This window comes from Taeniopygia guttata, chromosome Z, assembly GCF_048771995.1.
Source record: "Taeniopygia guttata chromosome Z, bTaeGut7.mat, whole genome shotgun sequence".
Taxonomy (NCBI): Eukaryota; Metazoa; Chordata; class Aves; order Passeriformes; family Estrildidae; genus Taeniopygia; species Taeniopygia guttata.
The window spans coordinates 3,496,034-3,512,879 of record NC_133063.1 but is presented as its reverse complement, the minus strand read 5'-3'; the positions used below and the strand labels follow the sequence as shown (position 1 = coordinate 3,512,879).

The following is a 16,846-nucleotide window of genomic DNA, read 5'->3' as shown; positions in this document are numbered from 1 at the left end:
TCTGCTGCCAGGGAGGTGCAAGGAGCAGGCTGGGACCCCTCGCAGATGGTGAGTGGCAATGCTCGCCCCTCCTGCCCTGGCTTGGTGGTGGGTGGGTGCCCCCTTACCAGCATAAATCAAATGTGAGGTGAGCAAATGGAGGGAGAAGTGAGTAAACTGTTATTTCAGCATGCCAGGGCGCGTGGGTGCAGCTGTGGGGCAGAAAGGAGCGCAGCAGGGACAGGCTGTGCGGGCACAGAGCGTGAACAAGGACCTGCAATAGCTAAAAAGCAGATGGGTCGTGCTGTGATGTCGGAATCTGTGGGTATTGGTGATTCTGAGATTGTAGAAAATCTCTGTCTTTCTGCCCTGCTGCCAAAGCAGAAGCCATAATTCGTCTGTGCTGGTTTCAAGGTTGTTTATTCTGTTTATCTCTAACATGTTCTGCTGCCCTGCCGCAGCTCTGTCCTGCAGGGCAGCGTGTGGGGCTCTGCCCTCAGTGGGATGTTACAAACATTAAATACCACAAACTACCTGTGCTGGATTTACAATAACGTGCCAATATCTGTCACCTACGTTGGACAGTGTGTCCCCAGCCTGAACCAACAGAAAAATGCCAACACCACAGTGAAACATGGAGGGCATGAAGAAGGAGGAAAAGGACAAGGCACACCCAATTTCCTCCATCTTGTCCCCTTTGGACCCCTAATCTAGAATCCTAAAATTTTACTTTTGCACCCGTGTCACACTTAATTATTACTCTTATCAAACACTCAAAGCTTGTAATTCATCCTGTAAGATTGAAAACTCTTTTCCATAGACAGAGATCACAGACAGTGTCTCTGGGGGCTCTGTCCAGGGGGGTTCTGACCCCTGCCAGGGTCCCAGGGCAGCCAGAGGGAAGCCCTGGGTTCCCACACTGTGATGTCGCTTTCTCCACACAGACATGCCCCAGGAGCTCCGTGTCTGGACATCACATCTGCTCACGGCTCCATCACCCTTCGCACCAGCTGCTCCGTGCCTCCCCTGCCACACCACTCAGCCCGGGATCCAGGGCTGCTCCAGAGCCTGTGCCACCCCTCCTGCTGCTCCGTGCAGTTCTGCATCCCTCGCTGCAGGAGCTGGCAGGGCTGTGGGCAATTCTTCACTCCTGTGCTCTCATTGCCTCTGTCAGAGCGCTCCCATTCCCAAGCGGCAGACTTTGCTGGGAGCTGTTTCTCCAGGGAAGTGCCTTGGCTCTGTCCTGGTGTCCAGCAGTGGTCTGAGCCCAGAGCCGGGGTCCCCTCACTGCCCTGGGCAGGGCAGGGAGCCCTCACACCCCTCTGGCTGTGCTCCACCAGCACCAGCAGCTGATCCCTTCTGGGAGGCACAGCCCCAGCCCCTGAGCTGCCCCAAAGGTAAGGAGACAGAGGAAGGCGATGCCTGCCCCACAGGCTGGTGTTTGTGGTCCCAGTGGGACCCCAGACCCCTCCCCAGCCTGCTCCTTGCACCTCCCTGGCAGCAGAACTAGCCAGGAGCCAAGCTTTGCTTTCCCAAACTGCCATCAGTTCAGCACCAACTCCATCAAAGGTTTCCTTTTCCTTCTGTGGCATTGAACTGATGGCAGCAGAACCAGCCAGGAGCCAAGCTTTGATTTTCCAAACTACCATCAGTTCAGCACCAACTCCATTGAGGGTTTCCTTTTCCTTCTGTGGCATTGAACTGTTGGCAGCAGAACTAGCCAGGAGCCAAGCTTTGCTTCCCCAGGCTGCCATCAGTTCAGCACCAACTCCATTGAGGGTTTCCTTTTCCTCCTGTGGCATTGGACTGATGGCAGCAGAACTAGCCAGGAGCCAAGCTTTGCTTCCCCAGGCTGCCATCAGTTCATCACCAACTCCATTGAGTGTTTCCTTTTCCTCCTGTGGCATTGGACTGACCTGGAGCTGCAGCAGCACTGGTGCCCTGACAGGCGCAGGTGGGGCTGCTTCAGTCCATGCACAGCTCCCCACCTGCACAGCTGCTTTGTAGGCACTGATATTTAAGTACCAATCTGATTTATAACGCTCAGGGGAGAAATCAGAGTGCGTGTGAAGGATTGAACAGAGCACATAGCGAGTCGCAGCAGTTTTATCTCCCCAGATTGACACTCGCAGCTTTTTTCTCTCCTGCTGTTTTTAATTTCCACTTTATTCTTCTACATTAATGCTGCTCTGGGGCAGTTGATCATACGTTGCTGTCACACATTTCCCTGGAGAATTCATCTTTTCCTGGTGGCAGCAGTGCAAAGGCAGAGCAGTTTCAGAGGAGTGATGAACCCAGGGCTGGTGCACCTGGACCACTCAAGTGGTGGTTTGCACATCGGTGCCAGAGCTCGGCTCAGAAAGGCACCTCTGAGTAACAGGTGGGGCAAAAAAGAAAAAGCATTTTTAAGTGGCATTTTTGTTCTGTGTGCTGGAAATGTAAACTGACCTTTCTGAGGGCTTGAATATGAAACATGGGCATGGGAGGCTCGCTCTGCTCCGACCATCAATCAGCCTCTCCTCCGGTATTGCTGCACATCCTTTTTCTGCACAAAAGGTTAGGAAGCCAAGAGAGCTGTTTAAAATGTTCCATGTTGTCCTTTTTTCCCTGTTTAGAGAGCTGCTCACCCAGAGCAGTCTGAGGCTGAGGCAGTGACTGAGGCAAGCGTTGTACCCAGCTCTCTGTGCAGATCTGTGTGGCAGCTGGGCTGAAATCTAAGGATCACGGAATCCCTTAGGTTGGAAAAACCCTCCGTGGAGTCCAACCATTCCCCAGCACTGACCCCATGTCCCACATTCCACATTCCCAGCTCCCTCAGGAACTCTCCAGCCCCTTCCCAGCTCCCCAAGGAACTCTCCAGCCCCTTCCCAGCTCCCTCAGGAACTCTCCAGCCCCTTCCCAGCTCCCTCAGGGATTCTCCATCCCCTTCCCATCTCCCTCAGGAACTCTCCAGCCCCTTCCCAGCTCCCTCAGGGATCCTCCAGCCCCTTCCCAGCTCCCTCAGGAACTCTCCAGCCCCTTCCCAGCTCCCTCAGGAACTCTCCAGCCCCTTCCCAGCTCCCTCAGGAACTCTCCAGCCCCTTCCCAGCCCCCTCAGGAACTCTCCAGCCCCTTCCCAGCTCCCTCAGGAACTCTCCAGCCCCTTCCCAGCTCCCTCAGGAACTCTCCAGCCCCTTCCCAATTCCCTCAGGGATCCTCCAGACCCTTCCCAGCTCCCTCAGGGATTCTCCAGCCCCTTCCCAGCTCCCTCAGGAACTCTCCAGCCCCTTCCCAATTCCCTCAGGGATCCTCCAGCCCCTTCCCAGCTCCCTCAGGAACTCCCCAGCCCCTTTCCCAGCTCCCTCAGGAACTCTCCAGCCCTTCCCACCTCCCTCAGGGATTCTCCAGCCCCTTCCCAGCTCCCTCAGGAACTCTCCAGCCCCTTCCCAGCTCTGTTCCCTGCTCTAGACATGCTCCATCTCCCCAGTGCCTTTCCACCCTGGTTCTCCATGGGTTTCCATCTGTCTGGCCCCAGATACCCCACAGCTCCCCTTGCTCAGCCGCCTGCTGCTCCCAGAAAGCCGGGATTTGTTTACTATGCACCAATTTATTTCATTTTCAATTTAAAACATAAAAAGTACGAGGGTTACAGCAACATAATTTGCAGCCTGCTGATTAATAATACAGCTGATGGAACAAAATTGGGCTGCGAGCTCGAAGTGCTGAGGAAAGCTAAAATTTAGTGAGCAGTGAGTGGATGTGGGGTAGGCAGCCTGCAGCTGGGAGAGGAGGCTGCCGTGGCCAGAAACACTGTTTGCTTTTTTAGCTGCCTCACACAAAAATCCTGGCTCTTACATCCCCTTCCCCCTACCCAAGTATGATCTTCTGTGCTTGGAGATGGTCAGCACTCTGCTGGAAAATCCTGTGAGGAAACTGACACCAGGAGAGAGATTCCTGAGGGTTCTCCATCCACGCAGAGAGAAGGCAGCCCACACAGTGGTGATTTATAACCTGTTTTTTTTCCCCCAAGGGCACTGAGATGCTGCCTAGCAGACAGGCTTTAGCACTTCTGGAAGTGTGGCTGGTTTTACATCAGTTCTTAATTTCACGGGATCTGCTATGAAAAAAAAGCCTTTGCTCTCTGCCTGTTGTGTCTGGCCTGTGAAGGCATTAAAGATTCATCCCAGGGCGTGCTGGCGCAGGTAGGAGCAGCTCTGCACCGTGTTCCCCGGGCTGATGAAGTACCAGGGATGTGTCTGGAAGAGGAGGGTGCCGAGGAGGATGTGCTGAGCACGCTGTACTGATTTATTAAAAAAATATGGATATTGATCTAGTATTGATATCCAACTCTGACGGACAAAAACTCTCTAACAGTTTAAAGTTAGAAAGTGTGTGTTTATTGTGTGTGGGATCGCTCCCAAATACACACCGCCCCTTCCAGGTGATTACAGAGTCTTTTTATCCATACAAGTATTGAATATACAAAATACAAATACATATTCATCATTTTGGTACATCCCATTCCCCACTTCGTATGCTAATCACTCCAAAATCTATTCAGCATGAAGTTTGTCCCTTGAAATGGGTCAGTGTCCCTTTCATGGGGAGGGGTCCCAAAATGAGGAAGTAAATGAATTCTTCCTCTGCCTTTTCAATGCAAATATGACAAATGAACTCTTGGTAGAACTCCCATTCCTTGTCTTCAATTGGTTTCAGAACAGAGGAGGCCCACAATTGTCTTATATTCCTAAAAGCTATTTGTCAATTTATAGTCTTCATTATAAACCCAGCTAACTAAACATTGTGCTGACAAGCAATCAATTATTAGTTAACTACTAACTCCTAACTTCATCAAGGCCTACTCATTTATTATTCTTATTTTAATTAACTCTAATAAGGCTTATTTCTAACTAAAATCTTAGCTCCTCAAAATCTCTAAATGCCTTAAAGTTTACGTTTCAGGAGGCAGCGGAGATAAGCACCCTCTCCCTGCAGGCAGCACACGGCAGCCCAGCCTGGCAAGGCAGGACTGAAGCCACACCTGCCTTCATTCGCCTTACCTGTGCTCGGGGCTGTCTCAGAGAGAGCCTGGAATAAAAACCGGGGTGAGAAAAAGAGATTGGTGGTGGTGGCAGCTCCCGACACACATCCAGGCACCGGCTTCGATCGAGCGTGCCAGGTCCCTCCTCAGCAATCACCGGGAAATTGATGTAAACACTCCGGCAGCTTTTTGAGAGCTTTCCTTCCCCCCTGCGTGAAAAGAGAGACAATCCTTCGTGCTTGAGGATGCAGCACAGATTATCTAGTCAGGGGTCGTGATTATCTCGTCAGGCTCTGCGCTGTTTAATTAAGTTGTTTATTGTGCTGTCGGTCTCCATCCCGAGGGTGGCAGCGCTGCGGGAGGATGCTCCGGGGGATGAGGGGTTAATGGGATGCTCCGGGGATGAGGGGTTAATGGGATGCTCTGGGGGATGAGGGGTTAGGGGGATGCTCCGGGGATGAGGGGTTAAGGGGATGCTCCAGGGATGAGGGGTTAGGGGGATGCTCCAGGGGATGAGGGGTTAGGGGGATGCTCCAGGGATGAGGGGTTAGGGGGATGCTCCGGGGGTGAGGGGTTAGGGGGATGCTCCAGGGATGAGGGGTTAGGGGGATGCTCCAGGGGATGAGGGGTTAGGGGGATGCTCCGGGGGATGAGGGGTTAAGGGGATGTCCAGCCTGGCCTTGGGCACTCCCAGGGATCCAGGGACAGCCACAGCTGCTCTGGGCACCCTGTGCCAGGGCCTGCCCACCCTCCCAGCCAGCAATTCCTTCCCCATATTCCATCCTGCCCTCTTTAAATTTGATCCCGTTCCCCTTATCCTCTCCCTCCATCCCTTGTAAATGGTCTCCATCTCTCTTGTCAGCCCCTTCAGGTCCTGGAGGGTCACAATTAGGTCACCCCCAATCTTCTCCTCTCCAGGCTGAGCAATCCCAATTGTCTCAGCCTTTCCTCACGCAGGAGTGCTCCCTCTGATCATCTTGGTGGCCTCCTCTGGCCTCGCTCCAGAACTCCCTGTCCCAGATGTTCAAAGAGCACTGCCCACAGCCGTGACACAATCCAAAGGGCCGGAGCCATAGCGGGAGAGGAGAGCCCGGGGTCTGTGTGCTTCGGCCTCAGCCTGAGGCCAGGATGGCCCCTTATTTTCTGTTCCCATTTTGTCCTTTGCTGGGCCGCTCCAGGGCTGGAAACACCCGTGCTGAGGGGCAGACCGGGATCACGGGGCTGGAGCCGGGCATGTCAGCGTGTGTTTTGCTGCAGCGGCATCTTGGAGCACAGCAGCCCCATCTGAGAACAGCCAAGCACCCCTGGATTCTGGCACTTGGCTTTGCCCTTAGGTGTCCCTGGCTGTGTGTTTGTCACCTGGGGCCCAAGAGCCACGGGCAGTTTCCCTGGGTGGTTTTAACAACAACTACTAGCGCTCCTATTACTCTTTCTGCTCTCTGCTCCCACCCTTCCATCCACAGGCACAAGCTTCTATTAAATACCTTCCTGCTCACAGGGTAACCAGATGGGAACACTCATTTTAATCCTAGACAGCAAAACAGCAGAGTTACAGATTACCATGCCACCAGAAATTGCTTATACACCTTCGTTTCCTCCCATGTAATTCCCTGGGAGTTTTAATTTACGGGACCATTTTTTATTTTTTCTCGCCACTTCCCTTGCATCAGACAGGGTTCCTTCAGCTCCAACAAAGCAGCATGCCTGCCTGGAGGGGATCAATAACTATTGAGCTATCACGCTTCCTCCACTTAGACTGTTGAAGCAGCTGCCTTTAATTGCTCTTTCGCACTGTAAATACAGCGATTTTTTTTTTTTTTTCCCTTTGAGGCTGCTCAGTGGGTGAAGGCACCCGCGGGTAGCAAGAGCTCAGCTGCCTCACCTTGATCCATCCATCACACCTTCCCCGCTGGGAGCACGATCCGAGCTCCAGGGGCCAAAGTGGGCCCAGGACAGTCCCACAGGGACGATGGCTCGGGGCAGAGCCAGAAAACCGCAGGCTAAAAGTGAGGAGCACGTTGGTACGGGCAGGGAAAAGGGCTGGAAGCCCAGCCGGGAGGGTCAGGGTGCTCAGCAGCCTCCGCTGCGAGGGATGCCCCGAGCTGGGGGACAGGCGGGGACCCCCTCGCTCGGATCCTCAGAGGGGCTGGGGCAGAAGGGGGGAGCCAGATCCCTGCCGGTGTCTCCAGGGAACGGGGAGCGGGGAGCGGATCCCCTAGGCGGCTTCTCCCGGGGATGGAGAGGGATCACCGGGCTCACCGGGCTCCTCTCGGGGATGGAGAGGGATCACCGGGCTCACCGGGCTCCTCTCGGGGATGGAGAGTGATCACCGGGCTCCTCTCGGGGATGGAGAGTGATCACCGGGCTCCTCTCGGGGATGGAGAGGGATCACCGGGCTCCTCTCGGGGATGGAGAGGGATCACCGGGCTCCTCTCGGGGATGGTGAGGGATCACCGGGCTCCTCTCGGGGATGGAGAGGGATCACCGGGCTCCTCTCGGGGATGGAGAGTGATCACCGGGCTCCTCTCGGGGATGGAGAGGGATCACCGGGCTCACCGGGCTCCTGTCGGGGATGGAGAGGGATCACCGGGCTCCTCTCGGGGATGGAGAGTGATCACCGGGCTCCTCTCGGGGATGGAGAGGGATCACCGGGCTCCTCTCGGGGATGGAGAGGGATCACCGGGCTCCTCTCGGGGATGGTGAGGGATCACCGGGCTCCTCTCGGGGATGGAGAGGGATCACCGGGCTCCTCTCGGGGATGGAGAGTGATCACCGGGCTCCTCTCGGGGATGGAGAGGGATCACCGGGCTCACCGGGCTCCTGTCGGGGATGGAGAGGGATCACCGGGCTCCTCTCGGGGATGGAGAGGGATCACCGGGCTCCTGTCGGGGATGGAGAGGGATCACCGGGCTCCTCTCGGGGATGGAGAGGGATCACCGGGCTCCTCTCGGGGATGGTGAGGGATCACCGGGCTCCTCTCGGGGATGGAGAGGGATCACCGGGCTCCTCTCGGGGATGGAGAGGGATCACCGGGCTCCTCTCGGGGATGGAGAGGGATCACCGGGCTCATCTCGGGGATGGAGAGGGATCACCGGGCTCTTTTCTGGGATGGAGAGGAATCACCGGGCTCCTCTCAGGGATGGAGAGGGATCACCGGGCTCCTCCCGGGGATGGAGAGGGATCACCGGGCTCCTCTCGGGGATGGCGAGGGATCACCGGGCTCCTCTCGGGGATGGAGAGGGATCATCGGGCTCCTGTCGGGGATGGAGAGGGAGGAGCGGACGGTCTGTGTGACCTCCGGCAGCTCCCCCCGACCACAGCGAGTGGGGCCGGACCCCTCCGTGCCGCTCCCCCCGGGGATGGCGAGGGGGGTCCGGACCCCTGGGGTGGCTTTTCCCGGGGATGGCGAGAAGGGGAGCGGGGAGAGCGGAGCCCTGGGGCGGCTTTTTTCCCGGGGATGGCGGGGGATGACTGAACGGACCCCGGGGTTGTTCCTTCGGGGGATGGCTGAATGGACCCCGGGTGGTTCTTCCCGGGGATGGCGGGGGATGACTGAACGGACCCCGGGTGGATCCTCCCGGGGATGGCGGGGGATGACTGAACGGACCTCGGGTGGCTCCTCCGGGGATGGCGAGAGGGGTTCGCACCCCTCCGGCGGCATTTCCTGTGAATGCCGGGGGATGACCGGACCCCCGGGCGGTCCCTCCCCGGAACGGGTGGGGGGACCCGATGCCGGGGGCGGCTTTTCCCAGGGATGACGAGGGAGGACGAGGGACCCCCGGGCGGCTCCTCCCGCGGACTGCGGGCGGGGAGCCGACCTCTCCGGCGTGTTTTGCCGGGGATGGCGATGGACGACCGGATCCCGGCGGTGCCTCCCGGGGCTGGGGGGGGGGGGGGTTCGCGGCTGCGGCCCCGCCTCCCGCAGGTGCCGGCGCGGCGGGGGCCGGGGGTGACGTCAGGCGGGGCGGGCGCGGTGCCGGTGCCGGTCGGGCCATGGCGGAGCCGAGCGCGGCGGCCCCGGTGAGTGCGGCGGCCCCGGTGCTGCCCCCCGAGCGCTGTCGCGGAGCGGGGCCGGGCGGGGGGAACCGGGCGGGGGCGGCGGATCCGTGCGGGAGCATCCCCGGGAGCGGTACCGGTGTCGCCTCGTCCTTCCCGTGCCCCGGACCCGCCTTGCCCGGCGAGGAGGGGTTCAGAGCCGAGAGAGCGCCGATCTGCCTGCGAGGGGAGCGGAGACACGGGCATTGCTTCTCCGCGGCTTCCCACGGGCTCGGCGCGTCTTTGTGTGCCCTGTGGGCTTGTTCGGGCGCCGTGCGAACGGGTGTGCCGTGTCTGTGTGTCCGTGCCCTGTCTGTCTGTCCGCCCTGTGTGTCTGTGTGTCCGTGCTTGTGTCTGTGTGTGCCCTGTCTGTCTGTCTGTGCTGTGTGTGTCTGTCCGTGCCCTGTCTGTCCGCCCTGTGTATCTGTGTGTGCCCTGTCTGTGTGTCGGTGTGTGCCCTGTCTGTCTGTCCGCCCTGTGTGTCTGTGTGTGCCGTGTCTGTCTGTCCGTGCCCTGTCTGTCTGTCCGTGCTCATGTGTCTGTGTGCACCCTGTCTGTCTGTCCGTGCTCATGTGTCTGTGTGCACCCTGTCTGTCTGTCCATGCTGTGTGTGTCTGTCCATGCCTAGTCTGTCTGTCCGTGCTGTGTCTGTCCGTGCCCTGTCTGTCTGTCCGTGCCCTGCCTGTCTGTCCGTGCTCGTGTGTCTGTCCATGCCCTGTCTGTCTGTCTGCCCTGTGTGTCTGTCCGTGCCCTGTCTGTCTGTCCGTGCCCCACTTGCCCACATGAGCCCTCTGTGTCCGTCCCTGCCCTGTGAGCCTACGCGTGCTGTGTGTGCCCGTGGTTCCTGTGGGTCTGTACCTGCCCTGTGTGCCCATAGGTGCGCCGGGGTGTCCCTGTGAGCTGCATCCATCGATCCCGAGGTGCTGTGAGTGTCTGTACCCGCCCTGTGTGCCCACATGTGCCATGTGCATCCCTACATACAGACTCATGGACCCACAAACCCAGTGTCAGCATGCCTGGCAGCTTCCCCGGACCCCTTCCCTGTGCCCAGAGAGAGAAAACTGCTTCTTACCCTCTGCCCTGCTCCAAGGCAGGCTGCATTTGCTCTTGGTCAGGTTTATTCCCTCTCACCTGGGCCAGACCCTCGGGGGAGGTGGCAGGTAGTGACAGGCCAGGCTTTAATGGCACAGCGTGTGGGGAAGGTGAGTTTGGCCGGGGAGATCCATCCCGGGCTGCTGCGGGGTGAGGACCAGAGAGGGGGAGGCAAATCTGCCCTTGTGATGACCAGAGAGGGGGAGGCAAACCTGAGCTGGGTGTTGGAGGTGTTGGGGTGCCTCTGCCTGCCTGGGCTGTGTGCCCATGGAGGGGATGTGCAGTGTCCTGGATTTCCCTTGTCCAAGCAGCTGGCTTGGTAGTGGGCAGGCAGAGCTTGTGCTGCTGGTCCTCACAGTTAATTAGACACGACTAATCCTATCTGGCTTGGGAACTTCCCAGCAAACCGGAGTGATTTTTCCTCTCCTGGCCTGAGCAGGATCCCAGCCTCCTGCAGAACGAGGCCTGGGGACAAGGACATCTCTTCCAGCCCCTCGGATGCAATCGGGGTGGCAGCTCAGACCTGCTCTGACCTTGCTGTGGCTCAGGTGTCCCTCAGGTGGAAGGTGACAAGCCCCGTGGAGGTTCGTGCGTGAAAGGGAAGTCACGACTGTAATGAGGAAATTGCAGGAATAATGGCCAGAGCTGGACTTTTGAGGATAAATCTCACTCCCAGCAGGAGAACATCAGCATTCCCCATCCCTACAAAAGAAGAGGGGGCAAAGGGACACGGTAATCCCTGTTCCATTGATGCCCTTGTGCTTGGGAGAACCAGGTGTTCCCTGCCCTGGCCTTGGAGCCAAAGAGGAGAGCCAGGCTCACTCGGGGATATGAGTTAGAGGCGGATTTATCAGTGCTGGGTTAATGGTTGGTGATTTTGGAGGGCTTTTCCAACCTAAAGGACTGTGATTCACCGCAGTCCTTCCCTTCCTGCAGCTGAGCCCAGCCTGTTAGTGAGCGCTGACAAAACCTGAAATCCCAGTCAAATCACCCGCGTTGGAAAGAATGACATTGATCTGGGAACGCTGTCGGGCGAGTCCCCCAGGCAGAGGAGGACTGGTGTTTGTCTCTTCTTTACACCAGAAGACCTGCCTCCAGGTGCTGGGTTAGCTCCTCACCCTGATCCTGCCCCCCAAATTCTCCAGGACTGCTGTTCTGGGCTGGAATTACCTCTCAGCTTTGCAGGATGCATGAGCCAGCTGGACTGGAGATGGATCTTAGTGGGTTCTGTTTGTTTGCCCTTGCTCAGGGGTCTAAAAGGGTCTGTTCCGAGCTGTCCCCCTCCAAACAGGGGGGACAGGCACCTCCAAATGAGGCTTGTTTCCCTCTCTGGAAAGCCTCCTATGCAGGCCAGACAAATGCCTTTCCGTGTGCCGCTTCTGGTTTGGATAGCTGAGCTTGAAAGGTCTAAATTTAAGCGAGATGAATCTCACCCGGCGCTTGCAAACCTTGCTTTTCAGACTTTTCGCCTTGGTCTTTCCTTTTTTTAGCATGACCCTGCTGTTCTCCTACCGCTCAGGACTCTTCCCAAGCACAGAAAATGCTTCTGAAACTTTCCACACCCCCAGGTGGGAGGTGTTGCAGAAATGCAACTGCAGGGAAGCATTTGCAGCTCATCCTCCTTGCAGAAGCCCGGGTTAAACAAGCAGCCTGTTAATTTTGTGTTAATGGCTCTGAGGAACGGCGAGTCCCCCCTCCACCCCCTTCCTCCCTACCTCGTGCCAGCATTTAATTGCTCTCACTCCGGAGAGATGCTATCTCATTTCAAGGTTGAACTTAGCTAGTTTTGGCTTGCAGCGGGGGGATGCTGCCGTGTCCTTGTCACAGAGGTGCCTCGCTGTTCTCTGTCACTGTCACCGGTTCGCATTTCTCAGGAGCCCGAGGGTGCTGTCCGCTCCCACCGCGGGGCTCCTGCTGCTCCTGGCGTGGTTTTTGTGGCATCCTCGGGATGTGGCTGGTGTGGCTGAGTTGCCCAGGTGCCCATCTGGGTGCAGCCCTGGGTGTGAGTGCATTTTTTGGCTCCTTGCATCCCCACGGGATGTGGCTGGTGTACCCAAATTGCCCAGGTGCCCATCTGGATGCAGCCCTAGGTGTCATCTTGCTTTTTTGGCTCCTTGCATCCCCACAGGATGCAGCTGGTGTGCCCGTGTTGCCCGTCTGGGTGCAGCCCTGGGTGTGAGTGCATTTTTTTGGCTCCTTGCAGCCCAAAGGGATGTGGCTGATGTACCCAAATTGCCCAGGTGCCCATCTGGGTGCAGCCCTGGGTGTCAGCTCACTTTTTTGGCTCCTTGCACCCCCACGGGATGTGGCTGGTGTGCCCGTGTTGCCCAGGTGCCCATCTGGGTGCAGCCCTGTGTGTCAACTCGCTTTTTTGGCTCCTTGCAGCCCCACGGGACGTGGCTGGTGTGCCCAAATTGCCCAGGTGCCCATCTGGGTGCAGCTGTAGGTGTGAGCACACTTTTTTGGCTCCTTGCATCCCCACAGGACGTGGCTGGTGTGGTCTTGTTGCCCAGGTGCCCGTCTGGGTGCAGCCCTGGGTGTCAGCTCGCTTTTTTGGCTCCTTGCAGCCCCATGGGATGTGGCTGGTGTACCCAAATTGCCCAGGTGCCCATCTGGGTGCAGCCTTGAGTGTCAGCTCGCTTTTTTGGCTCCTTGCATCACCACGGGACGTGGCTGGTGTGCTCGTGTTGCCCGTCTGGGTGCAGCCCTGGGTGTGAGTGCACTTTTTTGGATCCTGGCAGCCCCACGGGACGTGGCTACTGTGGCCGTGTTGCCCAAGTGCCCGTCTGGGTGCAGCCCTGGGTGTCAACTCACTTTTTTGTCTCCTTTCAGCCCAAAGGGATATGGCTGGTGTACCCAAATTGCCCAGGTGCCCGTCTGGGTGCAACCCTGGGTGTCATCTCGCTTTTTTGGCTCCTGGCAGCCCAAAGGGACATGACTGGTGTGCCCGTGTTGCCCGTCTGGGTGCAGCCCTGGGTGTGAGCGCACTTTTTTGGCTCCTTGCATCCCCACGGGATGTGGCTGGTGTACCCAAATTGCCCAGGTGCCCGTCTGGGTGCAGCCCTGGGTGTCAGCTCGCTTTTTTGGCTCCTTGCAGCCCCACAGGATGCAGCTGGTGTGCCCGTGTTGCCCGTTTGGGTGACACCCCTGGGTGTCATCTCGCTTTTTTGGCTCCTTGCATCCCCACAGGATGTGGCTGGTGTGCCCAGGTGCCCGTCTGGGTGCAGCCCTGGGTGTCAGCTCGCTTTTTTGGCTCCTTGCAGCCCCACAGAACTGTAGGTGACAGATGCTCCTGCTCATCCCAAACTCTTTCCTGTCTCTGGCAGAGGTCTGTGTCCTGGCACACAAAGCCATGATCTGTCCCAATGTGGCCCCACTGAGGGGATTTGGGCCACGGACCGACCACCCGTGAGTTACCACGGCTTTCCCCGTTAGATTTACGTGTAATATAATCCCACGGCAGTGACAACAATCCCCACGTGTGTGGAGCTGGCTACACCTGCTGTGAGATCCATCCCCAGGATATTACATGCTCTGGAGAAGTGTGGGCAAACACTGTGTCGAGGCAACAATAATGTCTTTAGGCAGATAATAAGCCTCCTAAATAGATCTAATTCCAGGAAACTCAGCTGGCTGGTTGGAATTGTATTTTTAGTCTCCAGTTCGTGTGTTTACCTGAAGTTTCTGTCCTGCTGTTCTAGCTGGAGCTGGCCCTGGGTTGCCTGCTGCTCCTGCCTTTTACCCAAATACTGTGACTACACAAAGTTTCTGAGTTCCACCAGTTGGTCTGAAAATGCTTTATTTTGGCAGATGTCTGGAAATAGTGAAATTTCTGTCGTTAAGGGGCTTTAAGGGGTCGATTAGGGGGTTTTAAAGCAGGTTGCACAGGGGGTGGGTGGGACAAGCCCTGCTTGGTCTGTGGGCTCCTCTGGTCCTCTTTGGCAACTGTTCCATCAGTTTTACTGATGGTACCGAATAGTGAATCTGGCAGACATCTAATTCCCTATTCCTCTCATGCTTAAGAAGTGCCTTATTTTTCAATTAGTTCTGTTGGCTGTACAGATTTAATGGATTCCTTTAGAGGTCCCCATCAGTCAGTGACACCGGACGTTTCTTTTCCAGCGCCGTTCCTCTCTCCTTTCCTGTGCCTAAAAAGATCACGTTCCCATGCATTTTCCACATCTCAGTTTTGCCAGAACGCCTTTTTCACTATTTAAATCCTGCTGCTTTTCCAGCCTTGTGACTTTTGGGGGTCTTTGGTAGAAGCTTGACGCGGGTTCCTTGCTTTCACCGATGCCAGCGACTGCTCTGGGCTTTTTAAAATTTGCCCTTTTAAAGTCATACGCTGCTGCCGTTATTTTGGGCTCGCTGTTCCTGCGAGCTGCAGAAAAACAGAAAGAAATTATAACAGAGGGAGACTTGCATTAGGCATGGCAGTTCATTTTGGCCTCGTCCCTGTCACGCAGACCTGCTGCCACTCCACGGACAATTAATGCTGAAACATGACCCGTTCCTTGTGCCAGCAGCGACTTCTCCTCCCGAAGATTTGTGAGCTCCCAGGGTCTAGTATCAGTTACTCATGAGTTGTTTGCATTGTGGCGTTTTTATTTGCCCTCCCTGGCTGTGTGGGTGTGATGGATGGTGGCAAGATGTCCTTGTGCACGTAGAAGAATCCAGCGCTTGTGGCGTTTGACGCCGCTGGGGAAGGAAATCACATACTCCACGTGGTAGAATTGTTTTGGCATGCTGAAACTCTTGGTTTGTGCCTCGATGTCCTCCCGCTGCTCTGTGGCACTCCTCAGACCTGGCCAGGGAGGGGAGGCCACGAGCTCTCCCCCTGCCCAGCGCCAGGCTGAGAATAAACCCTGAGCTCCTCCCAGGGCTTTCCAGGCAGGATTGCCCGTGAGGATTTACAGGAGCCAATTTCAGCCCAGCTGAAATGTACCAGGGTGACCTTTCCATCTCTCCCTGTCCCCGGGGCTGGACCAGGAGCGGGACCAGCTCCCAAATCTCCCCACTGAAGTCTTCCTCTGGCTGGGAGGCTGTGGGGGGAGTTACCACCCACACTTTCCACCCGAGCCGAGCCTGTCTTTAAAAAGCAGCCGGCGTGGTTGTGCTTGGAACAGGCAGCTGGGTTTCTATATTATCCGCAGCGCTGATGCCCGTAGGAAGCTGGCCGGCCCACGCTGCTGCCGCAGCCGCCAGCTCCTCCTGGGAGCAGGGCAGGGACTCTGCAGAGCTCTGGGTGTGTGCCCCCCGTGCTCCTGGGGCACAGCTGTCCCCTCCCAGCCCGGCCACTCTGCATCTGTGTCCTCACGGTGCCCAGAGCCACCTCGCCTCACCTGCCCCGACCTGCCGGATAACATCCACCTCCTGCCGCCCCAAGCCCTGGCTCTGCTCACTCCAGGTCCCCCTGATCTCCCAGGAAAGCACTCTGGCCGTGTCACAGCCCCTCTGCACCCGAGTCCTGTTGGTGTCCATCTGTCCCAGCTGCCCGGATTGTTTGCTCAATTTAATTCTTGGCTACACCTGATTTTACAACAGGATTAATTTCGTGGCAGCTGGTACACCTGCAGCAATTAGCTGTGTAAACCGAGATAAAAGGCCAATCAAATCTCAGGTTTGGGAGCGCAGGCTGCTTCCAGCTGGAGGCTTCCTGAGCCCATCTGAAATCCCTTGCCAGAGGAAGCTCTGCAGGTTGTCTCCAGCCCCTGAGGGAGGCTTGTTGCGCTGTGTGGGTGAAATGGAGCTGGGAAACATGCAATGAGCTGGGGAGGCTGAGCCTCTGGGAGCAAGGCTGAGCTTTGGGAGCAAGGCTGAGCCTTTGGAGCAAGGTTGAGCCTTTGGGAGCAAGGCTGAGCCTTTGGGAGCAAGGCTGAGCCTTTGGAGCAAGGCTGAGCCTCTGGGAACAAAGCTGAACCTTTGGGAGCAAGGCTGAGCCTTTGGGAACAAGGCTGAGCCTTTGGGGAGCGAGGCTGAGCCTTTGGGAACAAGGCTGAGCCTTTGGGAGCAAGGCTGAGCCTCTGGGAGCAAGGCCGAGCCTTTGGGAGCAAGGCCAAGCCTTTGGGAGCAAGGCCGAGCCTTTGGGAGCAAACCTGAGCCTTTGGGAGTGAGGCTGAGCCTTTGGGAACAAGGCTGAGCCTTTGGGAGCAAGGCTGAGCCTTTGGGAACAAGGCTGAGCCTTTGGGAGCAAGGCTGAGCCTTTGGGAGCAAGGCCGAGCCTTTGGGAGCAAGGCCGAGCCTTTGGGAACAAGGCTGAGCCTTTGGGAACAAGGCTGAGCCTTTGGGAGCGAGGCTGAGCCTTTGGGAGCAAGGCTGAGCCTTTGGGAGCAAGGCCGAGCCTTTGGGAGCAAGGCTGAGCCTTTGGAGCAAGGCTGAGCCTTTGGGAGCAAGGCCGAGCCTTTGGGAGCAAGGCTGAGCCTTTGGAGCAAGGCTGAGCCTCGGGGAACAAGGCTGAGCCTTTGAGAACAAGGCAGAGCCTTTGGGAATGAGGCTGAGCCTTTGGGAGCAAGGCCGAGCCTTTGGGAACAAGGCTGAGCCTTTGGGAGCAAGGCTGAGCCTTTGGGAGCAAGGCTGAGCCTTTGGGAGCAAGGCCGAGCCTTTGGGAACAAGGCTAAGACTTTAGGAACAAGGCTGAGCCTTTGAGAGCAAGGCTGAGCCTTTGGGAGCTAGGCTGAGCCTTTGGGAGCAAGGCTGAGCCTTTGGAGTAAGGCTGAGACT

The 16,846-nt window shown here is 57.2% G+C and overlaps 1 protein-coding gene across 2 annotated transcripts in view; it reads left to right on the top strand.

Moving 5' to 3' along the window:
- The first annotated feature begins 6,884 nt into the window (after positions 1-6,884).
- Positions 6,885-16,846, top strand: part of MAPK4 (mitogen-activated protein kinase 4) — a 53,639-nt gene continuing 43,677 nt past the window's right edge. The window contains exon 1 of one of the 2 annotated variants that reach the window (XM_072922260.1): positions 6,885-7,005. The gene's annotated coding sequence lies outside the window, so the exon portion shown is untranslated. Of the gene's footprint in view, positions 7,006-8,805; positions 9,020-16,846 lie in introns of those variants that run through there. The other variant, XM_041711193.2, reaches the window with a different exon arrangement.